Source organism: Eleutherodactylus coqui, chromosome 2 (assembly GCF_035609145.1).
Source record: "Eleutherodactylus coqui strain aEleCoq1 chromosome 2, aEleCoq1.hap1, whole genome shotgun sequence".
In the NCBI taxonomy this organism is placed as follows: Eukaryota; Metazoa; Chordata; class Amphibia; order Anura; family Eleutherodactylidae; genus Eleutherodactylus; species Eleutherodactylus coqui.
In genome coordinates this window covers 54,810,136-54,826,674 of record NC_089838.1, presented here as the reverse complement: position 1 = coordinate 54,826,674, position 16,539 = coordinate 54,810,136, and the positions used below count along the sequence as shown (strand labels likewise).

The 16,539-nt window shown below is 46.3% G+C and overlaps 1 long non-coding RNA gene across 1 annotated transcript in view; it reads left to right on the top strand.

The window, feature by feature from the left end:
* LOC136610561 (uncharacterized) overlaps positions 1-16,539 on the top strand; it is a 91,333-nt gene that overhangs the window by 73,763 nt on the left and 1,031 nt on the right. The window contains exon 3 of the long non-coding RNA XR_010790105.1: positions 10,993-11,114. This is a non-coding gene — a long non-coding RNA (uncharacterized lncRNA). The remainder of the gene's footprint in view (positions 1-10,992; positions 11,115-16,539) is intronic.

Genomic DNA, 16,539 nt, shown 5'->3' with positions numbered 1-16,539 from the left:
AACAGCACTGTCCCTCATCTAACTCACACGGCATCTGAGGCGAACCGCGGGAGGGGCCGACTTTTATGTTCGGGTGACACCTGATCTTCCCAGCCACTCACAGCAGGGGGGTGGTATAGGGCTTGAACGTCACAGGGGGAAGTTGTAATGCCCTCCCTGTCTTTCAATTGGCCAGAAAAGCGCGCTAACGTCTCAGGGAAGGAAGTGAAAGTAACCAGAACACCGCATGGTGTTCGTTACGAATAACGAACATCCCGAACACCCTAATATTCGCACGAATATCAAGCTCGGAAGAACACGTTCGCTCATCTCTACTGATAACCCTTTTTCCAGGGAATCATCCCAGGAGATACTTGAGCACCTGAGGAGCCCACGCAGTGGGCGAAACGCGTAGGGAAATTACAAGGTCTATTTTGTACATAAAAACATCTCGTGTCTATTATACATTGGACTATATGAGTTGCATGTAGATTCCGGCTGATTACGACATCATGTTCAGGTTCGGAAAAAATGCGTAGGTTTTTTGGAACATTAAAACCAAGAAACCCCCCCAAAAAAGAGCTATCTTTTGGACGTAAAAGACATAATAAAGAAAACGTCCAAGATTGATACTGATCTTGAAGTGTTACTGTATGATACAATTTCACATTCCCTACCGGATAGTGGATTTTTTTTAATTTTTTTTGTTGTTGTTGTTTGTGTGTCCATAAGGTTTTTAAGCAATATTTATTAAAAGTTAATTTTTATGAATTTATATTTTTGGGTCCTAAAAGTGAGCGTGATTTGTCGCAGCGTGACTTTGTCGCTCATGTAAACGCGGCCTGAGTATTAGGGGACTCATATATACGAGCCTCCTAACATTTAGGCCATGTTCGTACATTGCTGGACCGCGTGGCGCTAATAATCTCCGCTGTTGGTGTCCTGCGGCAGATTTGTACGTATTGCTGCGAACGTGTCGGACGCTCCTCGACTTCACAGCAGGTTTGCTGTTTCTGTGTTGTGTGAAAATCCTGCTTAAGACGTGTTCTGCCTCCGAACGCCGACCGTAAATGCGCCAATATTCAGATGGAACGTGAACGGTTGTATTCCCACGTTTGAGCGTTTCACTATTACCCTACTCCAGTTTACCATATGGTGCAGCCAACATGTCTGTTCATCATATGGCAGAAGGATGGCATAATACTTCATTTCTCCTGCGGAGGCGTTGCAGGGGAATTGAACACTTCGGCCTTTTTCACACGGCAGAGCAAATATTGCACGTATATGAACAGCGGCTCGTTCTATCTTTGGGCAGGGCCTTGCATCACCCATTGTTTTAATGGGGCTGGCGGCAGCATCGCACCGCGTGCTAGGTGCGGACAGCCGCAGCGGGAGGGAGGGGAGGCAGTTTTATTACAAAAATGACTCACATCCACAGAACACTTTTTGGGTGCTCACCTTAAGGAGATAGGACACCGCTTATAATCCACATGATAGGCCACTCACAGACTAAGCCAGAAGCCTGCTGCACACTGAGGAGGGGCAATCACCATGAAACAATCTGTCTGAGCATGGCTTCCTGGCTTGGTTTAATATTCCCAGTCATTGTTAAGACTTGTTATAAATCACTTGGATTTGAAGGAATGCTGTCATCCAATAGATGGCGCTATAGAGGTATTTTCCCATCCTTATTTGCATAGATATCCCAGAGGAGCTAGCATCACCTTATAAGTCTCCTTACTCATTTTTTGGGTGACATCAGAGGTCCTTGACAGACAGCCGTAAATGCGCCAATATTCAGATGGAACATAAACGGTTGTATTCCCACGTTTGAGCGTTTCACTATTACCCTACTCCAGTTAGCATATGATGCAGCCAACATGTCTGTTCATCATATGGCAGAAGGATGGCGTAATACTTAATTTCTCCTGCGGGGGCGTTGCAGGGGAATTGAACACTTCGGCCTTTTTCACGCGGCAGAGCAAATATTGCACGTATATGAACCGTGGCTCGTTCTATCTTTGGGCGGGGCCTTGCATCACCCATTGTTTTAATGGGGCTGGCGGCAGCATCGCACCGCGTGCTAGGTGCGGGCAGCGGGAGGGCGGGGAGGCAGTTTTATTACAAAAATGACTCACATCCACAGAAAAATCGTACGTTAGCGAGCGCGAAAACAGGCCGCGATTCACGGCCTGGTATCGCACTCACTGTGTGACATTATCCTTACTGCCATATCTTCCTTGGATTACATGCGATTACATGGAGGTGGGAGCTCAGTTCCTGCTCCTGGCTCTTCCAGCCTCCCCCCCCCCCCCCCCCTGCAGATGAGGACAACGTATATCGGCTAGGCGTGAAAACCGAGCCGATATACATTCGTGTGAATGCACCCTCAGTCTGTGAGGGGCCTGTGATGTGGATTACAAGCGGTGTCGTATCTCCATATCCCCTGACTCACTCACCCCCTAGGTGTCTCCACATACTTTTCGGGTGCTCACCTTAAGGAGATACGACACCGCTTATAATCCACATCACAGGCCCCTCACAGACTAAGCCAGAAGCCTGCTGCACACTGAGGAGGGGCAATCACCATGAAACAGTCTGTCTGTGCATGGCTTCCTGGCTTGGTTTAATATTCCCAATCATTGTTAAGGCTTGTGATAAATCACTTGGATTTGAAGGAATGCTGCATCCAATGGATGGCGCTATAGAGGTATTTTCTCATTCTTATTTGCATAGATATCCCAGAGGAGCTAGCATCACCTTATAAGTGTTCTTACTCATTTTTTAGGTTTTCAAACGCCTCTTCTGTGTGCAGTGCTTGGGTAGTGACTATACCATCCCCTGACCCATTTACCCCATAGGTGTCTCCACATACTTTTTGGGTGCTCTCCTTAAGGAGACACAACACCGCTTCTGACCCACATAGGAATGTGAACCACCAGCCCAACAAGGGCTGAGGATGGGTGCATTGTCCAGTATCACATGTGTAGTCTAACAGAGCTTCATGAGTGTGGACAAGCTGGTGATGTCACCAGCTGCTTCCTTTGGGTAAGTGAGAATAGTGAGAGTTTGGGCCCATGTGAAAGGGGAATTACTGTATGCTAAACTGTTCACTTCATTTTCATTACCTTCTATGGCATTTATGGAAATGACACGGCACAGATTATTGTTAGGGGTTCCATCACACTCCCCTTGTGTAGCCACACCGCCTCCACGTTCCCCTCATGTAAGCCCACTTTCCTAGTGTAACCGTATTGTCACCACACCCCCCCCCTTATGTAACCATACCGTCTTTACACTCCCCGCATATAACCATACCACGGTTCGAAAAGTGTCATAATAGAGCCTTAAAGGGGTTCTGTCATTAAAAACAAAAAAAATATACTTACCTATTGCTCCCCAGGCAGCCTGCTTACCTCTTCTTCTTATCCCAAATCTTCTCCTGGAGCCGCTTGTCACTTCGGTCACGTGACCTCCAGCAACCCGATTTTCCTCCATCCGGTCAAAAAGCGTACATTGCGCTACCTTCCACTTCCTTCACTAGTGACGTATGCATACATTGCCTTCTCAGGAAGCGCGGAATGAAAGCAGACGTGCGAGACAATGGCGCGACTGCGCACGTGCGAACCCGGCACACGACTGCGCATGCAGCTATCCTGGAGATAGCTATAGTCTATGGAATATACACGGGCTTTAGCCTTGGCAGTCGTCGTCTTTAAAATCTATGTATAGCTACCTCCCATGCTGTCCATTGGTTTCTACAGTAACATTGCAGCGCCTTCTATTGGTTTTACAGAAACGTGCTGCACCTATGCTCCCTTTAATAAATGATCCCCAGATAGGGGACGTATCAGATGCAACACGCTCAGGCAGCACTCTGGGCGCACCCACAATGCACTGAGGGAGCTGGAAGACCTTTGCATAGCCCCACCCAACGCTTTCTCAACCGCGCCCTCCCCCCTCCCCCTCACATCCTCCTCAGTCCTTCCTCTTGCACCGTGCTCATGCATCCTAGGCTTGCAGAGCCTGCAGGACTCGTCACCTCCCTACGCAGGATGGTTAAGCAGACGATGACACTAGAAGCAAGCACTAGTTTGCCTCTGAAGGTGCGTCCGTCGGTCGTTTTGAGAGATCTCTTTTGGTGGACGCATTTCGAGTGGGGACGGACGGAAACTTTTTCCCAAAAAAAGGAAAATTGGCTTCGAGCCCATAGGGCTTTATTGGCTTCCCCTGGGCTGGCATTAGTAGACCCTAGTAAGAATAGGAATAGATCAGCATGGTCATCTGAAGAAGTTAAAATGTACAGCAGGCCTTTTTTTTTTCCCGCCATACATAAATAAATAAATTCATCCATCCATAACTATAGATTATATAGAGAAATAAATCTTGCTATTTGTATAGCGATAGATAGATAGATAGATAGAGTAGATTATAGACATACATTATATCCAGATGATAGATTTTAGATTATTTATATCTGTGTAGATTTTATCATCTATATTAATTATATAATAGATCTATGGATTATCTATCTATCTATCTATCTATCTATCTATCTATCTATCTATCTATCTATCTATCTATCTATCAATCAATAGATCTATTATATAATCAACATACATTATAGAATCTACATATATACATAATACAGCTGTATGTGTTTGTGTATGTATGTAGATATATAAATATATATATATATATATCATCTAAAATCTATCTTTAATCTATATGCACAAAATCTATAATTCAGATATAATCTATATCTATAATCTACATAATTAATAAATAAATAGATAAATTCATTCATTCATTCATACATACATACATACATACATACACACTGTATGCAAATGAGCCAGGTGTCTGGCAGGCTGATGTCACTGCATTGTGATGTCATCAATTTAGAAGTATAAATACCGGACTTGGCAGCCATGTTAGTCAGTCTCCGCTGCAGCTCGGAGACGGGAGGTGGGGGAACCCCTATCTCCTCCGAGAAGCCACAGAACTGGACCTTTTTATGTTTAGCAGAGTGCATTTTTAATGCAGCACACAAGGGGGAGACAGCGGCCTACCAAAATCTACTGGGTCATATGACGTGGCTGGCGGTGGGCGGGGAAGCGGTTTTTACTCTATCTTCCGCTGTGCTACAGCGGAAGATAGCGTGACGCACTGCTTCCATTGACTAGAATGGAGGCCGGCCGCGCATACACCCGCGGCACATAAAGCATACCGCGGGTGAGGTCAGGTGATTTCCCGGTGCGGAATTCCATAGTTGCGTATGGGCTGCGGGTATATCCGCGACCACGGAGCACAATAGGCTCTATGCTGCAGATATCCGCAGTAAAATAGAACCTGCTGCGTTCTCTTTTCTGCTTCCATGGGTGGAAATTCTGCGGGAAATCCGGCAGCGGAATTTCCGCCTGTGTGCACGGGGCCTAAGGCTGCTCTAAGACGTGCGTTCAGAAAACACAGCTTAAAATCGTGGGTTTTTTACCTCAATTTTGAGCAGCACTTTTGAACGCATGGTAAAGCGGTTTTAATGCACCCCACAATTGTGATGGGTGGGGAGGTGCGTTAGAAAACGCAAATACAGGACAGATAGCGCTTAAAAATCACCGCTTCCAAGCTCACGTCTGAGTAATCGCATTCAAATCAATAGAAACAGTATACCGCAATAAAAAGCGGTGTGTGTGTGTGATTCTCATCTAGCGCAGGAAACGCGTTAATAGGGCTAATTCATGTATGGAAATTCGTTTTGCAGCTTTCCTAGCTATCCTCCGGCACGGCTACTTACCCGAAGTGATGCGAGGCGGTTTTGAGATAAAAATGCCTCACATCCGCGGGGAAATTGCATGTTGGTGAGGGAGTGATTCACGGCCCAATATCGCACTCGTCCGTGTGACGTTAACTTTATAGTTTGGGGGATAGTTCTGGTATACACGCTGATTTTGTAGCATAGATGCGCTGTGAATTGAGGTGAATATATATTTTGGCAAGTCAGTCAATGGACCTAAAAGAGGAGTCAAGGCATGATCTACTGACTTAGGGCTAATGCCCACGGATGGATTTCTGCCGCGTTTCATGAACCTAATAATAGCTTACTGCCTTTAAATGTTCACACAGCATGAAAGAAATCGTGCCATGTTCTAATTGCCACGGGAAAATGCGCAGTCGGCGTCCATTGCAGTCAATTGAAGCCATGCATCACGTGATACATGGCGGAAGTATAGCATGATTTTTTTGTTTGTTTTTTTCAGCCTCACTGCGGCTGTAGATTGCTGCGCCCGTGTGAAGGAGTCCTAAAGAATATTTAACATTAAGCAAAAACTAGTGCCAGATTCTTGACAAGCACACAAGCTACCGCTAATCTCTGCGCCAAAACTATGCCAAATGATTGTGCCCCAATACCTTTACCTTACTTATATTTGTTACTATATTACTTACTTTCAACAATTTGTTTTCAGCCTTAGGGCGCCTACCCACTGGCGTTTACTATAAGATGTCACAACTTGAGACGTGTAACTTTTGGGAACTTGGTAGCATATAATAGGCTGAAAAATGACTTGTGTCCATCTAGTTCAGCCTGCTATCCTGCAATGTTGATCCAGAGGAAGGCAGAAAAACCCAATGAGGCCGAAGCCAATTATACTCATTTTAGGAAAAATATTCCTTCCCGACTCCAATCTGGCAATCGGAATAATCCCCGGGTCACCGACCCTTCTGAAGTAATCAGTGACTATAACATATAATATTGTAACGCCCAAGAAAGGCGTCCAGGCCCCTCTTGTACTCTTATCGAGTTCACCATCACTACATACTCTTTCCTCTAGACGTAGAGGGCGCTCTGTTGGCACAGTCCTGGGTATAAACAGATGATGGGAGCGATCTTTGCATTGTCCCTCGATATATTTATACATAGTTATTAAGTCGCCCCACTCCCCCAACTGTCTTTTTTGCTAAACTAAATAACCCCAATTATAAATCTTCAGCCTTGTGCAAAACTCTGCACTGATCATGATCATATTATATCTGTATAATGGCCGAAGCTCATTTTTCCCGATATAATGCTCCAGTCCCCCTGTATAGACATAGTCCTTTTATTCGATAATTTCTGGTGCTGTCATTGAAATGAATGGAGCAGTGGTTTGCATGCATGTCCTCCATTTCTGCGGGGACTGTCAGGACCGCCATACTTGTGGGAACCCCAGTGGTTGCACCCAATGATCAGAGGGGGGGGAGAGCTCCCCACGGCACCCCCCCGAATCTTTTTGCCCGAGTAGGCAGTTACTCGAAAAAAGCGATGCTCGTTTGCGAAATAGCCCTAAACAATATTGTTAAAGGGGCGTTCGAGGCTATCGCTCTTCATGACTGCGAAAGCTTCTTCCCAGGAGCGTGGGCGCAATACACTCGGCGGCACGAAGCGCAATTGTGCCTCAAGGAGAGCGATCCCTTGGCCGGCTTTACTGATACCACGCCACACAGCAGTTGAAAGATATGTTTTTTTTCAGACCGCATTCGCTAGTTGTTACCATGTACGTCAGGCGCAAACCGAGCTATAAGTCACGGATGAGAATAACGGAGGAAAAGATTCCTGAAAGTCGCCCAAAGAAAATATGGCGGAGCGAGAAAACCAAACTAAAACGACGCAGACAGTTCTCAGCGAGGCACAGGATTTAATGAATGTAAAACTATTCGTCTGCAATACATGCCGGTCCGAGGATTTACACGTCCAAAAGGGTCTCGTCCAAATGACACGAAGGAACGCTACGCTCTCCGGGGAATTTTTTACACTCCTGGGAAGATTACTGGCATAGTACAACTATCCTACGATAGGTGGCGCGCGTGCGAGCATCGTTGACAGTTATGCCCCCCAGACAAAGATTGTTTGATTTCCATTAAAGCACGAAAGCCCCCCCCCCCCCACCCACTCCTCTCTGCAACCCCTCGGCGCCCCTACTCGGGCGAAAAGATTCGGGGGGCGCCGGGGGGTTGCAGAGGGGAGTGGGGGGGGGGGGAGAGCTCCCCCCGGCGCCCCCCGAATCTTTTCGCCCGAGTAGACAGTTACTCGAGAAAAGCGATGCTCGATTGCGAAATAGCCCTAAACGAGTACGTTCGCTCATCTTTACATGTCATACTTTGATCGCTCTTGCAATATGATGAAATGCCATAGCGTTACATCATACTGCGAATTGACAGGCGGTCTACCAAGCCACCCCACGAGAATGCCTGGATAGGCATTCTGCTTTGACAGCCCTGGGGCCTTTCAGAAGGCCCCTGGCTGCCATGACACCTGCACGGCTCCCTGTGATCTCCAGAGGTTCGTTCTCATAAGGGTGTTTCTCACCTCATCTTTCTGCATTTTACATACAAAAATGACAGGAAAGGGTTGTGACCCGGCGGCCGTCGCAGGGAGAAGATGACCATCACCACTGTATGCCACGGAAAGGGGTGAATGCGCGTGTGAACTGGCATTTCAAGCGCAACCCAATTACTGTAAACCATGTTTATGCACAAATACGCTCCACTGCAACAATAGTCTTGGCGCGTACATTCGTCTGCCGAAGCCCTAGGGCCTCTTTCACACGGCGTGCTAAATTTAGCAGAAAAGCGGTCGCAGAAACCGCAATGATTTTTACGTGCATTTGCGCTCCCGATATTCCATTAGAGTCTAAGGGGGTAAGCAAATGCGCTCTCATATGCATAAAATTGCGCCGAGGGCTCCTTCACACGAATGTACTTTAGTCCCCTTATAATCACAAGCATATAAAAAGGGGAAAAAACGAAACCGCGGATCTCTATGGGATGTCAGTGGTACTCTGTGCACTGATGCCTTGGTCTTAAGCTTGACTCTTAGCACAGCACACCGTCATCACGTTGCATTATCAGGGTGCTTTACTGACACTTGGAATTGATTCTAATAGGTTTTGTTGTGTTAAGATAAATCCCATTCTTTTGTATTGAGTCCTACACATGAAGGATGTTTTCCCGCATGGCACCACAATGCGATGCAGGTAACCAACTGCAGCATGTTCTATCTTGCTGCATAAACTTACATAACAGCTCCATTGTTTTCAATGGGGCCGGCGGCAGCATCGCAACGCATGCTAGTCGCACACTATGCAATGCGAGGTCTCCCATTGAAAACAATGAGAGAAACTCTGCAATCCTCTGCAACGACTATTAGCTATCCTCCGGCACGGCTACTTACCCGAAGTGATGCGAGGCGGTTTTGAGATAAAAATGCCTCACATCCGCGGGGAAATTGCATGTTGGTGAGGGAGTGATTCACGGCCCGATATCGCACTCGTCCGTGTGACGTTAGCTTTATAGTTTGGGGGATAGTTCTGGTATACACGCTGATTTTGTAGCATAGATGCGCTGTGAATTGAGGTGAATATATATTTTGGCAAGTAAGTCAATGGACCTAAAAGAGGAGTCAAGGCATGATCTACTGACTTAGGGCTAATGCCCACGGATGGATTTCTGCCACGTTTCATGAACCTAATAATAGCTTACTGCCTTTAAATGTTCACACAGCATGAAAGAAATCGTGCCATGTTCTAATTGCCACGGGAAAACGCGCAGCCGGCGTCCATTGCAGTCAATTGAAGCCATGCATCACGTGATACATGGCAGAAGTATAGCATGATTACGTGTTTTTTTTGTTTGTTTTTTTCAGCCTCACTGCGGCTGTAGATTGCTGCGCCCGTGTGAAGGAGTCCTAAAGAATATTTAACATTAAGCAAAAACTAGTGCCAGATTCTTGACAAGCACACAAGCTACCGCTAATCTCTGCGCCAAAACTATGCCAAATGATTGTGCCCCAATACCTTTACCTTACTTATATTTGTTACTGTATTACTTTATTATTGCAACACACTGTATGCAAATGAGCCAGGTGTCTGGCAGGCTGATGTCACTGCATTGTGATGTCATCAATTTAGAAGTATAAATACCGGACTTGGCAGCCATGTTAGTCAGTCTCCACTGCAGCTAGGAGACGGGAGGTGGGGGAACCCCTATCTCCTCCGAGAAGCCACAGAACTGGACCTTTTTTATTTTTAGCTGAGTGCATTTTTAATGCAGCACACAAGGGGGAGACAGCGGCCTACCAAAATCTACTGGGTCATATGACGCGGCTGGCGGTGGACGGGGAAGCGGTTTTTACTCTATCTTCCGCTGTGCTACAGCGGAAGATAGCGTGACGGACGGCTTCCATTGACTAGAATGGAGGCCGGCCACGCGTACACCTGCGGCAAATAAAGCATACCGCGGGTGAGGTCGGGTGATTTCACGGTGCGGAATTCCGCGATGGAATTCCGCACCGTGAGCATTGAGCTATTAGGTTCAATAGAACCTAATAGCTGCGGGCAACGCAGCAGATTTACGCAGCGTAAATCCCTCCATGGAAAGGAGCCCTAACTTTAGCCAGCAGAAGGCGCCATAGTATAAGGCAGAAAAAGAAAAGCCCCTAGGCAACCCCGAATCCAAAATTGGATTGCAGAGGGTTAAAGAGGCCCTGTCCTTTTTAGAACGACGGGGGTAAAATCATACGACCTGATCAGCCCCGCCCCTGACACGTTGCCACTTTGCGATAAATAAGTGGGTTTTGTTTTGCAGTTTGGGTACCCAGTCTCTAAAAGGTTCGCCATCACTGATATTAAGGAAGCCCCGACATGTTGGATACACATGGGAGTGCAGCGCCAAAAACACATGGAACCGTAGTGAGAGGAAAAACAGTGTGAAAATGGCCTTATAAAGATATATGTTTACATTTAGGCTGGATTCCGACGAGTTTACGAATATTTGCACAGACAAAGAAATAACACGCAACGATTATCTCAGCTAGTGAAATAGACAATTAGTATAATATGCGTTCTTTCCCTATGAGAATGTGCGAGAAAATATAGTATGCTGCGTATTTTTTTGTGTGATCGAAATGCACATGGAAAATACGCGCCTGTGAACAAACCCATTGAAATCAATCATTTCTATTTTCTGTGACTTTCATAGGTGCAACTGCCCCAGAACAAATGGAATCCTGTCCCCTTCACCAGCAGTTTACACTCCGTGCCAGTGCGCGGAAGTTTGGAAATTGCTACGGGATGACAGGCGACGCCCGATCTTCCCTGCAGGTACTGTCACTACATGATAGGGCAGGTTTTATCTTTTCCCGAGCGCACAAATAACGGCCGGGAAAAGAAGTGGTAAAAACAAAACCGCAGAAATTCCACATTGTTTCGATTGGGCAGTGTTTCGATACACATTCCTGCTCTGAACAGAGCGGGAATTTAAAAAAAAAATCAAACTGCGCATGTCCGTGATGTGAGATTAGTGGGCATGCACAGTGCTATACTTACCACATACGCGGCCTCTGCCGTCTATCTGCCGGCAGAGAGTATTGGTTGCAATTTGTAAAACACCGCAGGAGACCCAGAGTGTGTTACGTATACGCCCGTGGACATGAGCCCTAAGGCTGCTTTCACACAGGCGTCTGGTAAAATGCTGCATTTTAAAGCGTTTTCGAATGCCACTCGCCGGCCGCTGGCACCGGTCTGCGCATTTAGGACGGCAACTCCCACAGCCTAGAAGTTTGTATGATCTAGAGGCTCAGTCACAGCAAATGTGGACACATAATACCATATGGAACCTGCATGCCTCAATCGCCCCCCATATCACATCTTGTATCCAAGCTAGAGGCGGTACATCATAGTACTAGAGCCTCCATGCTCGCCTGTATCACATCTTGTATCCAAGCTAGAGGTGGGACAACAGGGTACTAGAGCCTCCATGCTCGCCTGTATCACATCTTTTTTTATGATCGCAGGGAGAGAAAACGCATCAATTCTGCCATAGAATTTTGAGGTTTATTTATAGCGTTAATCATGCAGCACATGGTTAACTACCTGAGCCTAATATATGTCATTTTAATTTTAATGATGGGATTTTTTTCTATAGTGCACATGAAGATGAGGATTGACACCCCAAAATGAAGACCCCCCGTATGTCCCATGTTCAGAGATATACCCATTGTGGCTCTAATCTTGTGTCCGTATGCACAATGGGGCCCAAACCGAAAGGAGCAGCCGGTGGCTTTGTGAACAGTTATTTTGCATGAAAGTGTTTTAGGCCCCATTGCCCACTTGTGGAGCCCTTGAGCGGCTTTGGAGAACCCCCACAAATGACCCTGTTTAAAAAACTAGACCCCTTAACGAATTCCTCTAGGGCTGTGCTGCGTATTTTGACCCACAGTATTTGAATGAGTCTGAGCAAAGCAGAAGGAAAAAATTACAATTTTAATTTTTTTGGCAATTGTGTCATTTTAAAAGCATTTTTTGTACAGTGTACATAGGAATGAAGACTTTCACCCCAAAATGGATCCCCGTTTGTCCCATGTTAAGAAACCTACCCATTGTTGCCCTAATATTATGACCGTATGCACAACAGGGCCAAACCGAAAGGCGTATCAAACTTCAACTGTGTCTTAACTTTTACGTAATCGCCATTATCCATCGGATAACGGCGATCGCATGACCGGGGACCGCTCACTGCGGCCCTCAGTCACTGCTCCAGGCTCTCGGCTACCTTTAGTAGCCAGGAGCAAGGAGACTTTAAATTTACCAGGCCCTCTGCAGCTTCTGCGCTTGCGTCCACCATCTTGCTGATGGGCACATGCGCCAAAATTGAGGAAAGGTCCGCGGGTAAACATCCTGTCATGGGACATCGCCAGAGGCCTTAGGTAAGTAATTTCCCCTCCCCTCATGGATCGGATCTGTGATTGGAGGTGAAACTTTAACTTTTTTTACTTTTCCGTGATCTCCGGTTTCAAGTGGAAAATGGCGATCACGTGACCAGAGGCCGTGTACTGCGGCACCCTGTGAAATCTCCAGGCTCTTGGCTATGTTTAGTAGCCAGGAGATTTTACAATCCCCTAGCAATCTGCGGCTTTTGCACATACGTCCGCCATCTTGGCGGCGGGCGAGTGCTCAAAAGCCGTGGTGAGGTCCACCGATAAATCCAGCGCCTTAGGTTCGTTATTTCATCTCCCCGCACTGGGCCTTGCTGGGGGGGGGGGGGGGTCACTATTACTGCTGTGGGGGGATCACTAGTAGCGCTGGGGGTAGGGTTCACTACTACTGCTGGGGCGGGTCATTATTACTGCTGTGGGGGTCACTATTACCACTGGGGGGGTCACTTACTGCTGGGGGGTCACTATTACCACTGCTGGTCCCTGTACAGTCTTTCACTGAGCAGCACACCCCCAGCTACATGTCTCCCCTGTCATGTCACACAGCCACCATTATCAGTCCTGGGGGTAATAGGTGGGCACCACACTGCTGGCCCCTGTATAGTCTGTCAATCAGCAGCACACCCCCAGCTACATGTCTCCCCACTGTCTTGTCATAATTTCCTCCATTTGATATTGTATTTAGCTGGCGACGCTTAGCGATGACGCGGGTACCCACTGCCCGTACACAATGTAGTAACGTATGGGCTGTGGGTATATCCGTGACCATGAAGCACAATGGCCTCTATGTTGTGGATATCTGCGGTAAAATAGAACATGCTGCGTTCTGTTTCCTACGAGTGGATTACTTAATTCCGACCCGCTAATGTGAGCGGAAATGTGTAATCCAATGCATTTGATTGATCCGTGTATTAGCACGAATCAAATGTGTGTGAATCCGCAATTTTTTATTAGGTCATGTGAGACCGGCGTAAGGTAGATTGCTACCTTTTTATCACATGACCGGGGACCGCTGAACAAGGCTGCCGGTCACTGCTCCAGGCTCTCGGTTACCTTTAGTAGTCGGGAGCAGGAAGATTTTAAGTTTCCTGGACCCTCCCCGGCTCCTACGCATATTTCCGGTATTTTGCAGGCAGGTGTATGCGCAGAAGACGGCGAAGGTCCGAGGAGCAGGGTTGTGTCTGTGTTCAAATGCGGAGGCCTCAGGTAAGACGTTTCATCTGCTCTTACCAATCGCAACGGAGAGGGGAGATTAAACTTCAACTTTTACGTGATCACCATTATCATTTGGATAATGGTTGATCATGTGATGAAGGATAAAGATCCCGTCGGGGACATTGCCGGAGGCTTTAGGGAAATATTTTCATCTCCCCTCACTGATTGGATCCATGACGGGAGATGAAACATTAACTTTTTTATTTTGCCAGTTTTGCCAGTTGTTGGGTGAACTGCATGTAAATCTGCAATAGTTTGGGGGACTCCCAGCAGACAGAGGGGTTCTCCTCCAGCAAGCAGGCAGCACATGGTTAACCCCTTCATGACATGGCCTATTTTGAGCTTAAGGACGCAACAATTTTTGGCGGATTTTCATCTCCGTTTATCAAAAGTCATAACTTTTTTATTTTTCCGTCGACGCGGCCGTATGAGGGCTTGTTTTTTGCGTGGCGAACTGTAGTTTTTATCGGTGCCACTTTTCGGTACATAGACTATATTGTAAAACTTTTTTTTTTTTTTAATGATAGCAGGGAGAGAAAACGCATCAATTCTGCCATAGATTTTTTTATTTTTTTTTTACAGCGTTAATCATGCAGCATAAATGAGACATTCCATTTTTTCTGCGGGTCGGTACGGTTACAACGATACCAAAATTCTTACATTTTTTTTAGGTTTTCCCACTTTTCTGCAATAAAAACCCTTTTTGTTGGAAATCTTTTTTTTTTCGAAATCGCTGCATTCAAAGTCCTGTAACTTTTTTATTTTTTGATGTACGGCACTCTATGAGGGTTTATTTTTTGCGAGACAAGCTGTAGATTTTATTGGTACCATTTTGGGGTACATATGGCTTTTTTGATCACTTTTATTGCGTTTTTAGTGAGGCAAAATGCTAAGAATTAGCATTTTGCCTCAGTTTTTTAGCGTTTTTTTTAGCGTTTTTTTCCGTGCAACTTATTGTACGCGTCGTTACGGACGCGAAAATACCAAATATGTGGGATTATATATTTTCTTTTACCTTTTTTTATGCTAATCTGAGAAAAAGCATTAAAAAATGTTTTTTTTACTCTTTTTTTACATATTTTTAATTCATTTTTTTAATCTCTGACAGCCGGCTCCCGCTGCGGGATAGCGCTGGATCATATGTGATCCTGCGCTATCTCCAGGACGTAAGTTTACGCCCTGTTGCGGGAAGTACCAGGCTGCCAGGACGTAAACTTACGCCTTGCAGCGGGAAGGGGTTAACTACCTAAGCCGGGTGCGGGTGAATGCAACGCTTGTATGAAAGAGGCCTAAAGCTGCGGGGTTTTTTTTCTCCCCCCTTCCCCCATGCACAGATATACGTTGTCCTCGTGTGCCCGGGGGGGGGGGGGGAGGATGGAAGAGCCAGGAGCAGGAACTGAGCTCCCGCCCCCCTCTCTGCCTCCTCTCCGCCCCTCTGCACTATTTGCAATGGGGAGAGGTGGGACGGGGGCGGGGCTAATTCTCGGAATTTAGCCCCGCCCCACCTCTTCCCATTGCAAATAGTGCAGAGGGGCGGAGAGGGGGACGGGAGCTCAGTTCCTTCTCCTGGCTCTTCCATCCTCCCCCCCCCCCCTCCCCTGCACATTACATAGAGAACGCCCACAAGTGACCCCATTTTGAAAACTAGACCCCAGAACAAATTTATCTAGGGGTGTACTGCACATTTTGACCCCACAGCTTTTAAATGAATTCAAGCAAAGCAAAAGGAAAAAAATTGTGATTTTCGTTTTTTGGCAATTTTGTCATTTTAAAAACAGCATTTTTGTACAGCACACACATGAATGAAGATTAGCACCCCAAAATAGATACCCCTGTTTGTCCAGTGTTCAGAGACATACCCATTGTGGCCCTAATCTTATGTCTGGATGCACAAAGGGGCCCAAAATGTAAGGAGTAGTCGGTGGCTTTCAGAACTGAAATTTCGCATGAAGGGGATTTCGGCCCCATAGCACGCTTGTAGAGCCCTTGAGCGGCCAAAACGACAGAGAACCCCTACAAATGACCCCATTTTGAAAACTAGACCCCTTAATGAATTCATCTAGGGGTGTACTGCGTATTTTTACCCTACAATTTTTGAATAAATGTAAGCAGTAGGAAAAATTTCAATTTTCATTATTTTGGCAGTTGTATCAATTTAATCGGACGTAAAAACAATATGGGCTGGTCGTTAAGGGGTTAAACCATCGGATGGTTGGCTCTGAGCCAGTCATATATGTATCTCATGGGCTAGAGATGTACCTTGAAAGTTCTAGGGCCCTAACAGGGCTTTCCCCACCATGTGCCATTTATAATACTAGTGTGGCAGGAGAGTGACTGCCACCTCTGTACCCCTTATTTCTCTATCAAGGAGTACAGTCATTGCCTCTAGGGAGTACTTAGTCTGTCCTGGTATGGAATTAGTCTAACGAGTTCTGGATGTGTTCCTTTCCTGCGCAATTACGCAGTGTATCACGCACCTCCTGGCATATCACATGTATATTTGTGCATCCCCATTGACTTCTATGGGGACTTTTGGTGTGCAAAAGTGCCGCAAAATAGAGTATGCTGCATATTTTTTTTTGCGTGAAATGTAAAGA